Source organism: Amborella trichopoda, chromosome 4 (genome assembly GCF_054954075.1).
Source record: "Amborella trichopoda isolate Santa Cruz 75 chromosome 4, AtrichopodaSantaCruz75HAP2 v2.0, whole genome shotgun sequence".
Classification (NCBI taxonomy): Eukaryota; Viridiplantae; Streptophyta; class Magnoliopsida; order Amborellales; family Amborellaceae; genus Amborella; species Amborella trichopoda.
Genome location: NC_142339.1, coordinates 42,663,782 through 42,682,107, shown reverse-complemented (window position 1 = coordinate 42,682,107; position 18,326 = coordinate 42,663,782). Strand labels below are relative to the sequence as shown.

General features: G+C 43.7%; 1 non-coding gene across 1 annotated transcript in view; it reads left to right on the top strand.

Moving 5' to 3' along the window:
- LOC18446479 (uncharacterized) overlaps nt 1-17,559 on the top strand; it is a 34,217-nt gene extending 16,658 nt beyond the window's left edge. The window contains exons 10-17 of the transcript XR_016054527.1: nt 9,639-9,823; nt 10,166-10,365; nt 12,867-13,202; nt 13,765-13,866; nt 14,567-14,864; nt 15,715-15,863; nt 16,242-16,526; nt 17,332-17,559. This is a non-coding gene — a transcript (uncharacterized LOC18446479). The remainder of the gene's footprint in view (nt 1-9,638; nt 9,824-10,165; nt 10,366-12,866; nt 13,203-13,764; nt 13,867-14,566; nt 14,865-15,714; nt 15,864-16,241; nt 16,527-17,331) is intronic.
- Nucleotides 17,560-18,326: the final 767 nt, after the last annotated feature.

Below are 18,326 nucleotides of genomic sequence, written 5' to 3'. Positions count from 1 at the left end.
GGGTGAGAGGGGGTGGGAGGTTTAGAGGGAGGTGGGTGGTGAAGGGCGAGATAGAGGCAGATGAGGGGGGAGAGAAGGTGCAGGGCGAAGTGGATGTTGTGGAGACCACTGGCCAAGGTGGTGGCAAGGGAGTCTTCAGGGGATGGGTTATCGAGAAGGAAATGGGAGGGGCTGTAATGCTGCCTGGAAGAAGGAGAAAAGGTGAGCCATGAGAGAGTGGTCAGCCGTGGCTGACAAAAGGGGCGGGGAGGGGCATTGGACGGATGGTGGGCTGTGATGGTTGGGTTGCCATTGGGGGGTGGAATCATCGGGATCCCCTAAATTGGGGGCTGGGGGAGGGGCCTTGGGATGGAGGAGGGGCGAAGTTGGGTCGTCGATTATTGATAAGAGGTTGAGTGGGGTGCCGCGAGGCAGGTCAGCGTGCAGGGATTGTAGTTGGAAGGGGGAAACTGGTGATGCTATCACGTGGGGCAAAGGTGGGAGGGAGATAGGTGTCTCATCTATGAGGGAGAATCCTAGTGGGGGTGTCAACAGATGAGAGCTCGAGGTGAGGGGTGGCTGGGAGCAGTGTTTTAGAATGCGGGATGCGATTCTAATGCGGTCGGGGGGGCCATGCGACAATGTGGCTCTATGCGGTCTACATGCGAGCGCATCACCTGCATGTCATCAATAAATACAAGTTTTTTTAAAAAATCTCAAAAAATAGTTAATGCCTGAAAAAATATGTAGGTGATTTATGTGATAATAGGTATTTAATTTATTCATTAACTCTATTATTATCAGTTGTTCGGAGACTCTGAATCCCTTGTTAGAAGACATTAGAAACTAGAAACTTGAAAGTAACTTTATAGAAGATAATAGAATACATCATATTATCATAATTCATAAACATCCAAAAATCATAATCACAATTGCAAACTCAGCCCTTGAAACTCGATATGTTGACGAATCTATGCTCAAACGTCTTCAAAACAAAGCCCAAGCTATAAAAAAAATCCGCCTAATTCTTTCTCTTTGTATGAGCCAAAAAGGGGCACAAATGTGGTTGTTTTCGTATTTGGAAGGGGTTTAAACCCTTCCGCCCTCCTTCAAGGGGGGAAATGACCAAAATACCCATGCCGGGGGCACTATTATTTTTGCCCATGAGCTCTGCGATGCATATGCGCCACGCACTACGCGGCCGAATATGCGGTGGGACGCAGTGTGGTGGGATGCGCCGCCGCATCCCACCAAGGTGCATATATGCCTCTATCCGATGCGCTCTGGGGCGCATAGCGATGCATTATGCGGCTGAATATGTGGCGATGCGGCCGCATTTTAAAACAATGGCTGGGAGCGTGCAGAGTATGGGGGTACATGTAGGCTAGGGGAGAGTAAGGGCGACAGGAACTGGCAAGGGGAAGAGGTGAGGGCAGAGCACACAGCTGGGGGAGGGACGGGTGGTGAATGGTCATCGGGAAAGAGGGAGGGGGAAGACTGAGGGGTTGAGTTGCTGACATCAGCCGGAGAGAGACTGTGGGTATTGCTGCCACAGCCGTATGATGGTAGGGGGAGGTCTCGTGATGAGGATTAGCGTGGGCTCTCAGATGGTGGGATCTGCACTTGTGCTTGGCATTTCTTGGATGACACCTAGAGACTGTGGTCCACCCATTGTGGAACGCAGGAGGTTCAGGGCAGCCCTTTGGCTGGACATGGTGGTCGGAGGGAGGAGAGGCGGCCATCCAGGAGATGTGGACACAGTATTACTCCCATTTGATGTGTAGCCACAGTTTGGAAGGGATTGAATGAGGGTCTAAGACATCAATCAGCAATGAATGGAGTCCATGGGGAGGAATTCACAAGATCCCCAATGGATCGAAACGAAATCACTACAGAGGTTGCCAGTGAGCTTGAAGGTGATGGGGTTGACGTGGCCCACCAAGCATGAGAGAAGTTTCTTCTTTTGGAGCGAGATGTGTTGTTCTACCAAAGGGATAAGGTCTTGAGAGATGTTGTCCTTGAAGAGACGGTGGATGCAGAAATGGGTCTGTGTGCTTGAGGGAGGGGCGGGGAGCAGAGGAGACTGGGGATTGAGGGAGGAGGACTTAGGCAAATGGATGTTGTTCTGATAGAGAGAGGGGAGAGGGAGGGAGGGGCCTCCGTTAGACGGGGCCATTGGTCACCTTGGTTCGTACTCAATCTCTCACTAAGTTTCCCTGAAGGCTATGACTAATTAACCATGACGCATCTAATAAGTTATAATTTGGGCCCACTGTGCTACAAAAGAGGATTAGGTCTACAAAACACAATGCAAAAAGTCTGAAATCCGATGAACAGTTTGCTGCTCAACTAATTACAGCTGAAGAGTGTCGGCGTAAATGGATAGATTTCATCTTTCAACTCATCCATAGCTGTGCCATTCCACTTGAATTGCCAGTTAGATTTCCTTCTTCTATGGCCATTATCATATAAAGAGAGCTCAACTCTGCTGTTATTAACTCGAGTAGCATACGAGAATGACAATGTGGGATGATCGACTCATTATCAGCTCGAGATTGAAATCTCCTATTGATAGGCACTCCGATAGCTTTCTTCCACCACTCATCCTTTTGTCGCTACGTTTTGTTTCTTATGCTGTTATGATGATTGAAGTATACGGTCTGGCTCATCAAAATGAAAGCTGAAATATGGCAACCGCTTTTACCCTTCTACTCTTGACATTATTAAGGTATTGTTGTTATCGCATCTCAAACGAGTATTTGTCCTTGTTTACCTTGTGATGAACGATGGATAAGTATTTTTTGATAAAGTTAACCTTGAATTAATGAAAGGAGAAGTGGGCTATCCACAGGGTGGATGCTCCAAAAAAAAAGAAATAAAAACGAAGAAGTTGTCTTACGAAGAGGTTACAACCAAGCAACCCAAATAAGCCAACACAACCAAAAGGAGCTAAGAACCAGCCATGTGCATTAGCCAGGGTATCAGCATCCTGATTGCCTTCCCTCCAACTGTGCAACCAAGAGATGCTCTTATCCCTACATAAGTGTTTTATTCCGCAAAGATGTTAGCCAAATACCATGGGGGAGGGGTGGGGGTGGATGCCCGTAAGATCACATTCTTGGAGTCACTTTCTATCGTAAGCGTCCCAAGAGGCTGGATTAGTTTTAGGCCTTCCAATAAGGCAATGGATTCTACTGCTGTAGGGTCGGTATGGCCAAGAGACTTAGAGAGAGAGGTGATAGTAATGCTGAGGTGGTCTCTGAGGAGCCCACCAGCTCTCGAAGGACCTGGGTTGCCCAGGGAGCAACCATCGAAGTTGAGCTTGGAAGTTACCTGGGCAGGAGGCCTCCACAACACTGCCTTCGAATGACGCTTGCGGTTGTGTTGGAGGGAAGCCTCCCAATTCTTTGCAAAGTCAGTGGCAGAGAGTCCTTTGAAGCTCTTGTGGGTAGTTGCCCAAAAAACCACGACTTATTTAAGTTTGATGAAAGTATTGTACCACGAAGAGTACTCCCCCCAGAAAATCCGGTTGTTTTGTTCAATCCTAATGGCCCACAATGTGGCTGCCACCGCAGACTTCCATAGCAGAATGCCTGCCTTTGCCCAAGGGAAGGGTTGGACAGCATTGGCAATGTGAGTTACTGAGGCCCGTAGCACCCACTGGACATTAAAGAGGCGTAGCAGCTCTCCCCACAGATTGAAGGTGTAGGGACAGTGCAAAAACAGATGAGGGTTGGATTCCTCGTTGGCCAAGCACATAACACAGCGGTTAGGTAAAGAAATACCTCTTCTTTGTAGCTGGTCCATTGTGAGAACTCTCTGAGAGAGCAATCCACATGAAAATCTTGATCTTAGGAGGAGCAAAAGATGACCAGGCTTGTGCAATTACCGAAGTGGGAGGGGGAGGGATTATACCAATCTCCGATACACAAAATTGACTGAGAAAATTCCAGAGGCTGCCGGAGTCCAAATAATGTGGTCCTCTCCAAGAGTGGCCAAGAAGCACAATTGAACCTCCACCGTTAGCTCAGCAAAAAGGCTGAATTCATCGTCGTTTATGGCTCATCTGAAATTGGGGTTCTAAGAGCGCCTCAAGCCAGTGGCTGTCATGTCGTTGACCACGGTATAGCCAAAGAGAATAGGGCTGGAAATCACTCTGAGATAGGGGAAAGACCAAGCCAAAGGTCTTTCCAAAAGAGAATGCGAGTACCTCGTTTAGGAAGGTATCTGATGAACTGTTTAACGAAAGAGAGTTGTGCAAATGGATCTTCATATCCCCGAAGATCTGGAGTTTGTGGTGCAGTTGGGTAACCAAGGGGTTAAAGGCGACGATATTTATGCCTTAAAATGTCGATCCACTGATGACCGCTGAGAGTCACCAGCCTCCAACACTACTTTCCCAAAAGGGCAAGATTGTGCAGCCTCAGGTTTCTAATACCTAGCCCTCCCCACTTCTTCGGTTGGAAAGGATGTCCTAAGAAAGGAGGTGAAACTTCTGGTTCACAGTCTCTCCTGACCAAAAGAACCTACGCATCAACCATGTGATGCGAGAACGGATGGCAACAAGCATGAGGAAGATGGACATTTGAAACGCAGGGATGTTGGCCAAAGTGGCCTTGATTAAAGTAAGTTTGCCTCCCGGAGACAGGAAACGTCCCTTCCAACTTGCGAGCTTCCTGTCCACCTTGTCAATGATGTGGGACCAGTCTCGCTTCTTAGGTTTGCCAATGCAGAGGGGTAGACCGAGGTACTTGGAGGGGAACTTCTCAGCCCCACAACCCCAACTGTCTGCAAAGGACTTGAGAGTTTCAAAGTCCGAGGCCACTCCCATCATTTTAGTTTTTTCAAAGTTAACTTTGAACCCAGTGACAAATTCAAAGTATCGAAGGAACAGGAAAAGATTTGCACTCTCTTCTTCGGTGGCATTGTAGAAAACTAGGGTGTCGTCCCATATTGAAGGTGGGTTGACTGTGGGGCCCTGGTTGGCAAGAGAGAAGCCATTTAAAAGACCAGCAGAAAACACCCTACAAATCGACTGGCTAAACGCCTCTGCGGATATGGCGAAAAGGAAGGAGGAGAGGGGGTGACCTTGTCTCAACACCCTGGTGGAGGGAAAGTAGCCTTTCGAGGTTCCATTAATGAGGATGGAGAAGAAAGGTTGGGAGTAGCAAGCCTTCATCCAGCTGCTCCACCTCGACCCTAATCCCATTCAAAGTTGGGTTTCTTCCAAAAAATCCCAATCCACATGGTCGTAGGCTTTTTCCCAGTCCAATTTGACAATGAGACCCGGTGCTTTAGTGAGATGTCTAGAGTGGACAACTTCATGCGCAACCAAAGCTCCATCGTGAATTTGTCTATCAGTGATGAAAGCACTTTGGTTGGGGGAGATAACTAGAGGTTGGACAGCTTTGAGACGGGTTGCAAGCACTTTGGATAAAATTTTGTAAGAGTTAACCAGACTAATGGGTCGGTAATCCTTGAGCACTTTGGCGCCCTCAATCTTAGGAATAAGAGTGATAAAGGAGGCATTCATGGCCTTGTGTCTGACTCCCTTAGAGTGAATTTCTTCAAAAAGAGAAAGGAAATCATCTCGAAAGGATTCCCAGAAGACTTTAAAAGGGGCCAGGGGGTTACCTGTCTGGGCCAGGGTGCCCTATCGGAGCCCAATTGAGAGATGGCCTCGAGGATCTCCGCCTCGTCAAAAGGTCTCTCCAGCCAGATCGCTTGATCACTAAGGACAGAGAGGAAAGAGAGGTCCCCTATAACCTGCCTAAGACCTTGGGGGGCTGAAAACATATTTATGAAATAGGAGAGGATAGCCTGTTCTATGCCCTGGGGTTCATCTAGAAGGTTGTCTCCCATCAAAAGATGAGAGATGGTGTTGTCTCTTCGCCTGCAATTTACTTATTTGTGGAGAAAACCAGTGTTCAAGTCACATGCCTTTAGTCACTTGATTCTAGACCTTTGGTACCAAAAAATCTCTTTCTTGAGAATAGAATGGTAGTTGAATTCCAATTGCTCTCTGGACTGGGTTTCCGAGACCGACAGAGGTCATGATTCTTCAAGAGTGTCGAGGGACTTGATGGCCTGAAGCATAGAAAGTTTCTATGGTCTAAAAGAGCGAGGTAGTTGATGACTCCAGGCTTTGAGATTACTTTTCAAAAGCTGCAGTCTCCGTTGGATTCTGAAGCCATCCCAACCCTGAACAGAGTAAACCAAGATTGCCACCAAGTGGGAAAGAGATCCAAAGAGTAGGCTCTTCCAACCATGTGAGCTCAAATCTGAAAGGTTTGGCTCCCCTTGCTATAGGATTAGTGTTGAGCAAAATGGGACAGGGGTCTGATGTCGGTTTAGGAAGGGCAACTACATGGGTTCCCAAAAAATACGAATCCCACTTCGTACTAACAAGGAAGCGGTCAAGTTTGGAGAGAGAGGGGGAGGAGGAATAGTTGGACCAGGTGAACTAGGTTTCCTAAATAGGTAAGTCGAGCAGGTTATTGAGGGCTACGAAATCAGAGAAGAGTTCCATAGCAGGAGTAATTCTGTTGGAGTTGTTTCTTTCGAAAGACCATCTGGTTACATTGAAATATCCCCCTATGCAGCAAATGGAATGAGGTAGGGAAGCTACAGAGTTAAGATCTTCCCAAAGCAATGGTCTAAGATTGTCTTGATTGGGCCCATAAATAGCAGAAAATTTCTAGTTCAAACCATCGGGAATCCTTGTGAGAAGTAGGGAGACAGAGTACCTTGCCACAAGGGAAGAGGAGAGCGAGTGCATTGTGGGATCCCAGATTACCCAAATACCACCTGAGGCCCCCTCCGAAGGGGGAGCCAGCCACTGGCAACGACGTCTACCCCATACTTGCCTAATCTGAGCCAAAGTTGGTGAGGGGAGTTTGGTCTCTGTAAGAGCTAGAATGGTGGGTCGATGCTTAAAACAAAAATCCTTTACCGCTTGCTTTTTTTGGGGCAAGCTTAGCCCATGAATGTTTCATGAGAGGATTTACATCAGACACAGTTGGGGGGAAGGGGAATCCTGGGGGACCGTTTCAGAGAAGTCCCATAAGAGGTCACAGGAAGAGGTAGAGGAGTGAGGGAACTGCTAGCAAGGTTGGAGACCTCACAACTGATCTGCTTGCTGACCCGTGGTCTAGGTAAAATACCTGCTTTGAAAAATTCAAGGAAAGGCCCATCAGGCCCAGTAAGAGGGAAGCCCATGACGTTCATCACGTTGAGGATGTTCCCTTGCTTAGTAACCACTCCGTCTGCATAATTGGAGCTTACAGACGGAGGAGAAAGAGGGTCGCCGAAGGAGTTGACCTCTACTGAGGAAACTTGATCTTTAGACGATGAGGCTACAACGGCAACCGTAAAAGGCGTTGGAGTGGTCGAGGACGAGAGCGTCAGAGAAGGTAGTGCCGACGAGGCCACAGGAGGCAGGCCATCCGCTGAAGAGGGTCGTAGAAGGGCCGAAACAAAACCGAAAGGGTCATTAGAGACCGCAAAACTAGATACTTGAAGCCGAGGCGAAAAAGGCCCTTCAACCCCAGCAGGGGAAGCGATAGGGGTATCAAAAGTTGGGAGAGGGGGGGGGCGGAGCAAGTAAGGAGATAGGGCTCAAGGAAATAGAGCTTGAGCCATGGTCAAGAAGGCGGAGAGGGGCAGGATTAGGTTCAGGGGAGGGTCGGGGAGAAGAAGGGAGAACAAGAAAAACAGTCAGCCCGAGCAAGGATCCGAGAGGAGGGGGAGGAGAGAGGACCGGAAGAGGGGGATCCAAATCGATGAGAGGCGGAGGCAAGCAGAGCACAGTCAGTGGGATGGGAGACAGGAAAGGTGAGGAAGGTGGGGTGAGGGGTAAAGGTGAGAGAGCTTGGTGGGTTGGACGAAAGGTGGGAGGAGAAGGGATAGAAAGAGTTTGGAGGCCGTCTACTGACAACGACAAAGGTGAAGGAGACACGTTGCGAGGGAGTATCAAGGGAGAGGGGTTAGGTGAGGGCAGGGACGTGGCAATCGAGGATGACTGGGGAGGAGGTGTTGGCATCGCCGCAATCGGGGGAGGCTAGGAGCCCTGACTGAGAAAGAAGGAAAGGGAAACAGAAGAGACTCGAAAAAGAAAAGGCTGGCAGAGGGATGAGAAGACACCGGGGCATGAGGTGGGCACACATTCTTAGTAAGGGGGGCAAAAGGAAGGTAGGAGAGAATAGGGGTGTTAGTACAGTGAGCAGCCGAAAAGGAGCCCTCCGAACGAGGTAGAGACGATGCTGCAGTCAAGGAGGGTACGAAGGTCGACGCGTCAGCAGGGGTAATAAAGGAAGGTGGCTGCGTGGTGCCAACAGCTAGAGAGGGTAAGGCTAGGGCAAGAGTGCTCGAGTGACGCGTGTCCTCAATGGATTGACTGGACAGTGCCACGATCTCAGTCGACGAATGAGGGTGGCAATCGTGAGCAACAGGAACACGGGGACGTGTGTCCGAGGATGACGAACCATGAATCGTGGTCAAACCAGAAAGGTGACGGGAAGTTGTGAGCAGAGGTGGCGCAAGTGTTGGAGGCGGTGGAGGAGGTGGAATAGGTAGAGGAGGATGGGCCCGATGCGTCAGTGATGATGGAGCGAAGGGCTGAGGCCACTGACGGTGCTGGACAGACGGATTGCGGCATTTTCGGGATACCAAGTCCACTGATTGGAAGCGTCGAGGTCCAGATGGGAACCGATAGCGGGAGGAGGAACAAGGGTGTGGTGGCCACCTGAAACGGACCCACCCGGAGAAACGAAGCGAGGTGAAGGGGGAGAAGCCATGGACCAAGATTGGTAGAAGGCCCCTGCAACCTCTACCCATATGAAAGCAAGGATAGTATGAGGTTCCAAGAACTCAACGTCATGAGTAGTGACCCAAGGGGGAGACTCTCCAGAGATTTCAAGTGCACAGCTACAAAGGTGTCGGATGCGTCACCAGTGGCCTTGAAGGTGTCAGCGCACCATGAGTGTAAAGGAATGGCGGAGGCCGTGAGCCAGACTTTCTGGCGGCGAAAAGCACCCACGTTCTTGGACCATCTGGAGAGGTGGAGAGAAGCCCTGCGGAAAGAAGATTTGGAAGAAGACTTGAGGGTTCTAGAGGCGCTCTCTGCCGATGAGAAGGAGAAGAGATAAGAGCCACATGATAGTTTCCTACAAACCAGACCAGGTTCCTGCCAGCAACTCTTTGCCCATTTTTCAATGCCGAAGGAATCATCTCTTTGAGGCTGGAACAACGAGAGAGGACCGAAACTGTTGAGCGAGAATGGAAGAAGGTGGTGGAGGGATGGAAATGAGGCGAAGAGGAACAAGGGAAGGGGGAGACAATGGAGAGATGGAGGATTCCATTTTGAATGGTTCTTTATTTAATCTATTAGTAGCTTTTTGTTTCTTTTTCCTTTCTACCTTTGCCTGTGTTAAACATATTTTTCGATTTTAATAAGAATTTGAAGTTCCTATTGTTGAAAGTCCCTGAAAAGAAAAGAGAAAGCCATATGATGGATAAGTTTCAGGCAAAAAAATTATTCCTGTCCTTAAACATGTGTTCCTGTAATTGTAAGGTGAAAGAATGCTACTGCATTGTATCATCTGCATATTGTTGGCATACTGTGTGGTCCTATTATGTGTTGATTATTTTATTGCATTCAGGTACCCAAATCCTTCTCCATTTACATATGAGAGGCGTCTCTTTTGCCCTTTTGAATATGCTTTACAACCGCCATCTTGGTATAGGCCCGAGCATATAGCAGTGAATAAACCAGAGCTTCCCTTGGAGATATCAACGCTAAAGCAATATAAGGGACCTCAATGCTTTATAATTCCTGGCAATCATGGTAATGTGGTCATAAACCAAGCTAAGTAGCGGTTATTTTTGCCCTTATCAAACTTTTTCTAATAGTATAATATGCTTTTGATGTACTTACACAGTATTTCATACTGTCCAGCATGATTATTAAATATTATTTTATCATAAGTTCCAGGGATTTCCCTTTAGACACTAAGTTGCATGATTAGACTCTTCAGTTTCAAACGTGGCTGAAAGTTTCATACTTCATACTTCATAGCAGATGAATGCATACTGTACTATTCATTTTTTACTATTCTATTATGGTCTAAGGATGTTTGTGATACTTGGTAGTTGTGCAATTGTCAAGATGATTGTGCGTTTGCTGCAGATTGGTTTGATGGGCTTCATACTTTCATGAGGTATATATGTCATAAAAGTTGGTTGGGTGGGTGGTTTCTACCTCAGAAAAAGAGTTATTTTGCATTGCAACTTCCTCAAGGATGGTGGATATTTGGTCTTGATCAAGCACTCCACGGGGATATTGATGTCTATCAATTTAAATTTTTTGCAGAATTGACAAAAAACAAGGTCTGGCATGGAATTCCTACCCCCACATGTAATGCTTCTCATTTTTATTTTTCTTTAATTAATTTTTGGTTGGATTTTGTTTGATTTATGGAAACTAAGCTGATCAGCATATGTTAAAGATGCTTCTCAGTTCCAAGAGTACTCATTGCCACTTCAAGTTGGCCTTGCACTGAAACCATAACACTGCAGATACTTACGCAATGAAAATGTGTGAAAACACCTTGTTCTTAACATACTAAAATCTTCTTAGTCTACTTTTTGCTTATGCTGGTGATTTTGAATGCCTTGGGATACACTGTGAATTGGAACATATGGAGGTGTGGTTATTTGATATTTTGAGATACTGATTCCTCTGGTATATACTATATGGGCTAGTTGCATTCACAAATATGCTATCTTACTGTTACTTTTTCCCATGGGTGAAAATATTAGAAATTATTCTTGAACATGTGGACTTTCAATACGTATATGGAATTTGTGCTCAAGTATTTACAGAAGCTAATTTTTCTTACCAAGAAGTTCATGATAAAGCAATAGGAAATATAACATGATCATCATCAATGAACAATTTTGTGGAACCAGTGATACTTAAGGAGGCAAAAGTTGGTGTTGTTTAATCAGTTGTATTCTTTGCATGAAAAATGGATATGGAGGGTTTTCTTATTGTTGGGCTCATCAGGTGGTTTAACTTTAAACATAATCTACAAATACAAACAATCTTGTGGTGTGCACGAGAAATTTTCTATGTTGGTATCTATCTCATCTATTGAGAGGGTGTTGCAACTGTTAACCTTGCCGGTGTATGGCTTGAAAGTCTATGTGGTTATTAAGGGAACTTCAATGCTAACTGGTTTTCCATTGAGATGCAAGGTGAGTCAAACAACCATGAGTATGAGCGGAGATTTTCTCAATGTACGAATTGGAAAGGGCATATTGATCTATCCCTTTGTGTGGCTTCTTAAACTTGATTTCATAGCCAATTGGTCTAGTACTTTAGTTATCACCATGTTGTATATGTTTCCTTTTTCTATCCCAGGACATCTTGAGTTGCACTTTCCAGAGATATCATAAAGACTTCTCTTGAGGCTGGTGCTGTCCATTTCTTGTTGGACAGACAATTTGCAGTGGGAAGGCATAAACCTTTTAGATTTGAGATTTGTAATTCGAATTTCAGGCTTAAAGGCTATTGTGACCAGTTGGTGATAGATTTTCAGGTGGGTGGATGGGTGGTATATGAAAAATTGACTTGGGTATAGGTACAAAGCCCATGCTCATTACTCGTCTCGTTGTCTTTGCTCTGGGCCCATCCACATGTACTTGGTATATGTCACACTTGCATGTAAAAAGACTCCCATTCTTTCAAAGATGTGCTTGAGTCCCCAAGTTTCGCTCAAGTCTCTGACAGTGTCATACATTCTTTTACCTTTTTTATTAGGAAACTTTTGAGCAATATAACCGGGGATAGATATGAGAAAATTTTCAGAGATACCCTCTAGAGAGGAAAGGCCTGGAAGATTAACTATCCGCAAGAGCATCTACTGAGGCAAATGAACCAAGTCAAGCTGCTGAATAAATAATGGATCAAAATATTTCATTGTCTTCCAAGAGATGATTTACATGATCGTAAGAGAGGTCCATGTTGCAGGTGATTAAATGTTATTCTTCTTGAACATCAAAATGTGGGTGGTGTTGGGATCTTCAAAGCAGAAAACCATGGTACCAAACAAAGGTGTCTAAGAAGAGTACTGCATCAGACACAGACGACATTGAGAATCCCTGTAACATTCCCATGGCCAAATCCGACTAATTTAATCTATAAAGTTCCTCTACCCAAAACAGAAGACATTTCTCTCTGGCTTTTGTCATCTCTTAAATCCCTTCTGAATATTGGGGACCGCATCTTATCCCTGGCTTTCTCAAAGGAACCACAATCTCTAATGTGGGGATGAACAATCATCTTAGTGACTCATGAGCCTTGAAGTTAACATAATGTTCCATTCTTCTTGTTCCAGGACCCAACTTTCTAACCACCCCCAAGCAAAACCTAATGCCTTCCTTAAAATCACCCACTCCTTGCCAGATCTACTCACATATACCTACACTTTCCACCAACTTAATCCAAAGCCCTTTCTGATCCTCCCCAAATCATCAATACCTCTTTCGGAGTTTTTAATTTGTCCAACATGTTCGTAGAGAACCAACCAATGAAGACACTTCATCCCACAGTGAATTGGAGACTTCCCACCTTGGTGTGATTCAATTCAAAAAAATATACTCCATAATCATTGAAAGTTGCTTATCATAACAATAATAATAAATAATTCTGGTGGTGACTATCATTTAAGGATCAATTCTGATTGCGTATTGCTTAATATTGTCTAACAATGATTCTACTGATTCATGGAAGCATGAGATCTTTGTTTTCAATTGGTAAAACTGCTATTGATATTGATGGCCTGGTTCAACTTTGTGACACCCCAAGCTTTATGTCAAATTTGCAGGTCGGAGAAAATGACTCTGTGATTGTTATGACACATGAGCCCAATTGGCTCCTCGATTGGTACTGGAGTGACACCAGTGGCAAGAACGTGTCCCACTTGATATGCGATTACCTGAAGGGAAGATGTAAGCTTCGTATGGCAGGGGATTTGCACCATTATATGCGTCATTCTGCTGTTCCATCGAATAATAAACCAGTTTATGTGGAGCATTTACTTGTTAATGGTTGCGGTGGGGCATTTTTGCATCCTACTCATGTCTTTTCCAACTTCAAGAAATTTTGTGGAAATGTTTATGAGAACAAGGTGGCGTATCCTTCATATGAAGACTCAAGTAGGGTATGTAGTGAAACTCTGCTGCATATGTGGACATTCTGTTCTTTCTTAATCAGCTCAAGTCAAGAGCATGTATAACTTAATGATGAGGGGATACCTTAACACAATGGGCTGAGGTATATGCTATTCCCAACTCTCAACTCAACACTCACCATTTGTTCCTGCCTGACGGTTGAAGATTATCTTAACTGTCAAGAGGGGCATTCACCAAATACAGTTGATCTCCAACCATCCGGCTAATATTGATGGTGGATCTTTCTTTTGACTCCAACTTGTCCCTAAACACAAATGTTATAACATGTGCTCAAAAACATAATTGATGGTAGATCTCGGTTGGAGTGGATATACCATCATACATTGTACTGTGGTGTTTGTTCCCTATATATTCTGCTGTGGTGGTGGGATTCTGACATTGAGGAGCGTTTCATTTGTTAAAAGAGATTTCAAATTATTCTCCTAACTGGGTTTGTGATTTTGCTTGTTGATACCCAGATTTGCTTTGTGTTGCCTATGAGCAAGATAGACACATTGTACAATCTTATTCAGGCTTATTGTTTTATTCCAGATTGCCTTGGGGAATATTTTAAAGTTTCGAAAGAAGAATTGGCAATTTGACTTCATCGGAGGCATCATATACTTTATACTGGTGGTTTCCATGTTTCCACAGGTGATATGTTCTTATGATTATTATTTCTTTTGTAGTTTCTCATGTTCAACTTGATAAACCCAGTTGACCTATGTTAGGAATATTGTAAAAAAAGCTTCCTTAAGCATTTCATATGCTTGTTAGAGACAGCTCTTTTTAAGGGGCAGCAACTTGCATTTCTTTGATTTTTGTGGAGTGATAAACATCTAAAATGGGAAAATACAAAAGTAAGCAAAAAAACCCTCTATTAGAAAGGGGACATGCATGGCAGTTCTAAGGGACAAAATTTTATGTTTGGGTCCCTGGGAAAAACACCTTCGAAAGGGGAATTTATGACCAAAAATGTTTCAAATCATCTGTGACTCATCTTGTGGTCAATTTCGAAGGGGAAGAAAGAGTTGTTGAAACTAGATTGGATTGTCCATGAAAGGACATGGAAACATTCTAAAAACAACTCTAACATCGGAACCGAAATTGATTTAAAGCCGCCTTTGAGCTCCAGTTCACATTTTTCTTTTCTAAAATTTCATCTTAGAGATGAACAAAGATAATTTGAGAGTTTTCTGGTCGAACAGATCCCCCTAACGTGGTGCTTTGGCTGCAAGCCTCAGGGTGCAATTTGGTCCTATTAGACCACCTAAACAAAAAGCACTGGTTACAATTAAAATGTTTGCGCTGTATCTCTGATAGTGTCTTACCCAGCAGTCTGGATATACTCCAGTGTCAACTGGATCATATATTGCAGGATGATACATGGTCGGGTCACCTGAAAAGTTTCTTCCTTATAATGTGGCGTGCATTTACATCCATGTTGGAACATTCCTACGTGTCTTTTTGGGGGATCATAGGTCTGTTGGTGGCTTCTTTTCTTTTTGTTCCTTCCAAAGTTTCTAGAAAGAGAAGGGCCATCATAGGCATCCTTCACGTTTCTGCCCATATGACTGCAGCCATCATACTCATGATGCTTTTGGAACTTGGCATTGAGACATGTATTCGCCACAAGCTACTAGCAACTTCAGGTATGCACTTTCAATAAGTTTGTTTTCTCTCATTTTAATTTGCGGTGTTGGATAAAAAAGCTAAGTTCCAACCAAAGACCACGGCTAATTGACTTTAGCCCTAAAAGACTTTGGATTCTGTGTATATGTGTGTGTGTGTGTGCACGTGCATGTGCATGTGTGTGTGCACGTGTCTGTGTGCATGCATGTGTGGGCACGTGTCTGTATCTGTGTGTGAGCGTGCATGTGCGCGTGTGTGGATGCATGTGCATATATGTGCGTTTGTGTGCGTGCGTGCGTGTGTGCGCGTGTGTGTATCTGTGTCTGTGTGATTTCAACTTTCAATGGCACAAATTTTACCACTTTCATACTTTTTTGGCTCATTCACTCGTGTACTTCTGAGCTTATGATCATCTAGAAATAGTTAGATAAGAAGCTAAGTTCCAACCAAAGACCACGGCAGATCGACTTTAGCGCTAAAAGACTTTGGATTCTGTGTGTGTGTGTGTGCGTGTGTGGCATGTGTGGATGTGTGCATGTCTGTGTGTCCGTGCGCGTGCATGTGCGCATGCATGTGTGCGCTTGTTTGCGTTTGTCTGTGTGTGTGTGCACACGTGTGTGGATGCGTGTGCGTGCACGTGTGTAGATGCTTGTGCGTATGCATCCGTGTGTGTGTCTGTGTCATTTCAACTTTCAATAGCATAAATTTTACCACTTCATTCTTTTTTGGCTCGGTCACTCATGAACTATTGAGTATATGCTCATCTAGAAATTGAACAGTGTAGACTTTTATATAACATATCCCTGCTTGGGTTTATCAATGGGAAGAAAACTGGAAACTTAATTTCTCATGCAATGAATTGTATTTTAGGCTATCATACTCTATATGAATGGTACCGCTCGGTGGAAAGTGAGCATTTTCCGGACCCCACAGAACTACGAGCTCGGCTAGAACAGTGGACCTTTGGTCTTTATCCGGCCTGCATAAAGTATCTAATGTCTGCCTTCGATGTTCCAGAGGTAATAGACTTGATTGGAATCTCTTGTATCATGAATATTCCAACCTTTTCTGGGAGATTTAGATAAAGATTGGTTATGCCTGTTTTGAATCTCAGAAGTTACAAAAATATGAATCTGATTCCACAATTTGTTCTAGAATCATTTAAGAATTCTTATGACAGTTTTGCCCTTCCATTTTTCTGAGAGATTAGAAACATGGTAATAAGCACGTTAATTTCTATGCAATTACTTGTCCCATTTTAAATTTTCAGTTTTGGGGAGTTAGGTTCGGTTTCATCAGATATTTAACAAAGAATATGATCTTCTCTACATTTTAAAAAAGGATTATGATCTATTCTGGTTTTCCCCCTCAATTAACAAATTTGCATTGTTTTTCAGGTCATGGCTGTAACCAGAAGTAACATATGCAAGAGAGGGTTGGAATCTCTTTCTCGTGGGCATGCAATCATCTATTATGCTTCAGTCTTTTTGTACTTTTGGGTCTTTTCCACCCCAGTGGTCTCACTGGTCTTTGGATGCTACTTGTATCTATGCATCAACTGGCTCCACGTCCACTTTGATGAAGCCTTCTCGTCCCTGCGTATTGCAAACTACAAGTCCTTCACCAGATTCCATATCAGTCCCAAGGGTGACCTTGAAGTCTATACCCTTGCCGTTGATAAGGTAATTCACAATTATTCAATTAAATGAAGACCAAAAGATCCACAAATGCAATCATGCGTCTGCACACACGTGGAATCTCTTATATTGCATATTTCTTGTGGTAAACATTGAAAATGATGTTCCACATTTCTTGAACAGTGGCCTTATGCAAATTGTTTTTGGGTTAAGATATTTACCATTATTTGTTTGGCGCGAAGTGATGAAATGATCATATATGGTGACTGTTGATAATTAGAAGCAAAATCCATGGCTTCTTACACATGGTACTTCATCTTGACTTGCTAAAAGTACCATGAAGTGTTATGCAGTATTTGACGAAGATCATTTCTTTAACAGACATACAACACCCTTCTTTAGAACTACATACTCTTTTTTTATTGAAATTTTGGATTGCAATAATTTTAGATATGTGTTTACAGCTACATTTAATTGTCCATCATACTTGATGGATGGAGACTAAACATGCCTAACTTGGATTTACGTATCCAACAAGTACAAGAGAATGGTTAGTGGCTGATGCACACCTTGTGCATATGTTTTCTTGAAATACCGTACGGTTTCTTAATCATTTTAAATTTTGCAGGCTTTTGTTGTCCCCTAGTTGGGGTGAGGACCCTTATCAATATCAATATTAATATCATCATCATCATCTTTATTATTATCTAGAGTTCCACTTTCTAAAGTATGAATTCCCTATTTGAATTCTGTTGTTTTTATCTGTTGACCATTGGATGTATTGACATGGGGATATCAGAATGGTCACTCATAGTTGGTTTTGAGGTTAATTTCAATTTGTGATGAACAGGTTCCGAAAGATTGGAAGTTAGATCCAGATTGGGACGGTGAGCTCAAGCAGCAGCAAAAGTTCAGCCATCTGAGGAGATACCCAAGTAAGTGGAGTGCAGCCGTGTCTAATCACGACCCATTAAGCACTGTCCGGATTGTGGACCAATTTGTCATTCATCGGACCTATTCTTGTACTGACAATACAAAAGATTAATGTAGCATCATCAGTCACGCACCTTTCTGTGGATGTAAATATGTATAACCAACACGATTCAGGGGAGAGAGAGAGAGAGAGAGAGTTTGTGTGTTCTAGGTCCGGTCGAGTCGTAACTCATCTCATTGCAGTTTAATCTAACATCACGCCGAGAAAGCAATTCCCATTTTCTAGAGAGTTGCGAAAGCCATGCCATATAGTCTCAGATTTAACATATTGCAACCAAAACACAACCCATGAATATTAATTTTGGCTCTTCTGAGAACGGTGTTGGAAAACACAAATGGGGTCAACCACTAATCGTGGTCGAACCAGCCATGTCAGATGCCAAAGTTATAAAAATAACACAGAAAAGATAAAGAGTGGCACAAAAAGAAAGAACGACCATAAAGAATCGAATTTTTTTTTTTGATTTATATTAGTTTAAAATTTTAGGAATTAAAACTATTCAAAAAAAAAAGGGGGATCGATTCAAAACGCCTCAAATCCAAGGTTTTGGAGAGAACTGAGAAATAAAAACAGATTAAAACTATTTGGTTTATTAAAAAAAGTTATTCAATTTATTAAAAAATTGGGTGCTTCGGTCGAAAATTTTTAATATGGATCCTGTAGATAAGTAAGAGAAAATCAAGAAGTAAGACCAATAAGAACAAAAGGAGACAAATTTTCAAAGACTTCTGATTGAAAACTAGAGAGGAATCTCGAAATAAGCAACTTGCGTCTCAAAAACAGCCAAAAAAAGAAATCCTAATTTGATATTAAAAAATCTAGATTTTTGGTATTCGTTGGAAAATTTTCTT